Source organism: Triticum aestivum, chromosome 1B, assembly GCF_018294505.1.
Source record: "Triticum aestivum cultivar Chinese Spring chromosome 1B, IWGSC CS RefSeq v2.1, whole genome shotgun sequence".
In the NCBI taxonomy this organism is placed as follows: domain Eukaryota; kingdom Viridiplantae; phylum Streptophyta; class Magnoliopsida; order Poales; family Poaceae; genus Triticum; species Triticum aestivum.
Window position 1 is genome coordinate 650,426,333 of NC_057795.1, and position 3,607 is coordinate 650,429,939.

The following is a 3,607-nucleotide window of genomic DNA, read 5'->3' on the forward strand; positions in this document are numbered from 1 at the left end:
TCGCGTGCCCACCATGCTCTCCCGCGCACTGTGCGCCTCGCCATCCGGCAGCGCCCCTCGCGTCGAGGCCACGCACGCCTGCACCGCTGACCTCCACGCCCGCCCGCCGCGCTCCCACCACCGCGCACGCCGGCGACGACCAGCAGAAGGCCGACGCGCCACGCTCGCGCCTTGTCCGAGCGACGACCATAAGCATTGATGTTTAAAAAACTCAGTTTATTTTATCAAGCACCTCTCTAAACACCTTGCATTGTACAAGGACTAAGAGAAAACATTAGGATATAAGCATTTGGGAGGCCAAAATAACATCGTTCAACTTATTAAGTCTCATCAAAATGGGCGTTGGTTTCATCCGCAATCTGCATGTCATACTTGTACTACCTCCGTCCTGGTTTATAGGTCCCCATTGTAATCTGTGTCAAATTTTGACCATAAATTTAACTAACAAAATGTTCATGCATGTTATTAAAAATTATATTATTGAAAAACTATGTTCAAATACGAATCCAACGATATAATTTTTGTTGACATTTTATCCGTTAAATCTTTGGTCAAAATTTAGCACAAATTATAAAAAGGACTAATAAACCATGATGAGGTAGTACATTATAGTAGCACTTGCAATAAACATAGAGGAAAAATTGTGCGTCATCTTTTTTCGGTTCGGTCTGCATTGGGCAGCTCACCCCCGAAAACTATCAGTGACAAGCACCTCTCATCTTTACTCAATCATAGCATTGAAATCCTATTATTTTATTACACACATGTAGACCATGGTATCATAATATAAACTTGGTATAAAGTCTTTTTTTTTAGCTAAACTTGGTATAAAGTCTAAACATCATTTGGATTTTCGGGCTCTTGCGAGCCTGGATGTCTGAAAATTATTAATAATACTTTTTGGTGTAGCATCATAAAATTCCGAAAAGTCAACATGTACACATAGATGATCGGTGTACCGAGACATTCCAATCCCAATAGAGGGGTTATGCGGCACACTTATGTTGAGTGTTGACTGAGGAGTAAAAATGCTCCACGGACGAAGAACTTGTATACCCTGTGGAGATTGTAGGATGCCTAGAATTATGTGTTCTATTGATCTGACCCTTGTGTAGGGTATATATAGGAGTACAAGAGGGGTAGAGACTTGGAGTATAAGACAAGTTACATGTGGTTTAAACTAATTCTATCTCTATCTTCTTATCTCTAACTTAAACCCAATTATATTTCTACCATTCCCCCTCAGTCTTAGCGGGAGTGAAGCGGACAAGTATGACTAGATTTGAAGTCTTGCGCTTTCGTCATCTTCTCTGCTGCGCCATCATCAAATGCGTCTCTAATGGGTTGGCACCTAGGGCGGTGACTGCGTCCCCTTCTGCTGCCTTCATGCGTTCTCCTCTATTCCCTCCCGCAGTCACAGCGGAAGTGGCGTGGACGCTAATGACGACGCGGACGCTGTTGACTGGAGTTGTTGCCGATGAGTTGCTGTAGACGTAGCCGTGTGGTCGATGTCGAGGTAGCCTGTCAGGGTGATGTAGCCGTGGTCGATGGTGTGGTTGTCGTGGATGATGAAGCCGCACAAAGCTGGAGGCGCAAAAAATTGCGCTATGACGGGGCTGCAAACATGGACGGTGCACCTTGCGGATGTCAGAGGGTGCCGTCGGCGATGAGTCCACCGGTTTTGCCAAGACCGGAGGAAGCCCATCGAGCACACATCGTTTTTGCCAGAACCGTGTGGCCGTATAGGGTCATCACTGTAGTGACGCCATGTCGATGTAGTCGTGCCGTCGTGGATGACGTGGTCGACGCCGTCGTCGTGACACGGTCATTGCCGTCGTCGAGGTTGTTTCTTGCAGAAAAGTCTATCAGAGGACGCCAGGTGTCCATCTTGTGGACTAGGCGGCGGCGGTGTGTTGACGAGGATGTTAGTGAAGACCACGTTGATGAAGATCTTGGCGAAGAAGTGTCGGTAATGACGTTGCAGCGACGTGCCGACCATGATGTCGCTTCTCGTGTATTTGCTCGACGATGATCTTGACTCGTAGTCTGTTGTGGTCGTACAGCTTGATGTCGTGGTTCGGCCTGGTGTAGTTCGGCTTGACGCAGTGCAGATTGGTCGATGTAGATGGCATGTCGGCGCAGGTACATGCGATGCAAGAGGTGGTGTAGCTCCGCTCGGTGTAGTTCATCGTCGTACGAGGCGCTGGACAGCTGGAGTCGATGGAGTTTGGGAGTCTGCCTTCCCGTGATCCAAGTCGTGCACCTCGGCAGACCTGGGAAGACGCATGGACGCGCATGTGTCCAAGCCATGCACGCAGATATGTAAATGCGGCACGTATGAACATGCGATTGATCTCCTTGGATCCATCGGATGGATGCACGGGTGCCGATCTGGCTGGCCGCACGGGTGCAAATCATACACCCGCTGGAGGGCTTGAGGCGATCGTGCGTCTTGCGGTGACTGTGTCGCATGGCCGGGTAGATTGTCGATGTAGAACCCGTGCGCACATGCCGCTGGTCGTCCTTGGGGGCTGGAATCCCGCACGGCGACGCTGACGATCTAGCGATGTCCCTCGCGCCCCGCGCTTGCCGTAGCGGCGCACCACCGATGTACATCGATCTGATGTCGAGTATGCACTGCTTTTCACCGGAATTGGATCCGATCCTGGAGTTTATTTGTGCCTAATAAGATCGATCTACTGGATGGACTATGGAATTTCAAAAACTGGAATTTATGAAATTTGATCTAATCTAAAAAAAATCGATCTAATATCACGGCCCCGGGGAGAGAAGATTAATCTTCCCGGGGGCGGCACGCTGCGGAAGTGATGAAGGAACCTAGGATCGGCGTCGTGAGACTAACCGCTCTAATACCATGTGGAAAATATGAGATGGCTAAATATTATGTGTTGTATTTATCTAACCCTTGTGTAGGGTATACATAGGAGTACAAGAGGGGTAGAGACTTGGAGTACAAGACAAATTACATGTGGTTTAAACTAGTTCTATCTCTATCTCCTTATCTCTAACTTAAACCCAATTATATTTCTAACATACCCAAGAAGAAGTTTCAGCTCCTAATTAAGCGTCTACCATCTACAAATAAATAATGGTGCTTAAGAAAATGCTGTTTTATTTCTCTTATCACCTTGCATTGTACAAGGCCTTAGCATACCACATCAAATCTATTGTCTACCTGACACATAGTTAATAAGGGGAGATAATGGCAGCGCTTCTTATCTACAAGATCATCTCTACAGGGGGTCCAATATGTTTTTTGTTAAGTTGCATAATATAAAATTATTGTGGTTTTTTTAAGAGGCAAAGACTTGCCATTTCATCGATTAAGAGAGAGTGAAAATTGCCCGGTCAATTTACGGAAAATCGGCGTAAAATTGATACAACTCAACCCATAAAATGGACAACACCGGCCAACCTGGGCACATGCCAACAGATGGTTACACGCGCCAGCGAATGACATCTTCGACTTTGACGACGATCTTTGTGAGGAAAATATGCAGAGCTTGCACCGACCGAGTCCTCCACAAACGATCACCGAGTGCGTGTCATCGTCACCACTGGACACAATCCACTGCAACTCTGACTC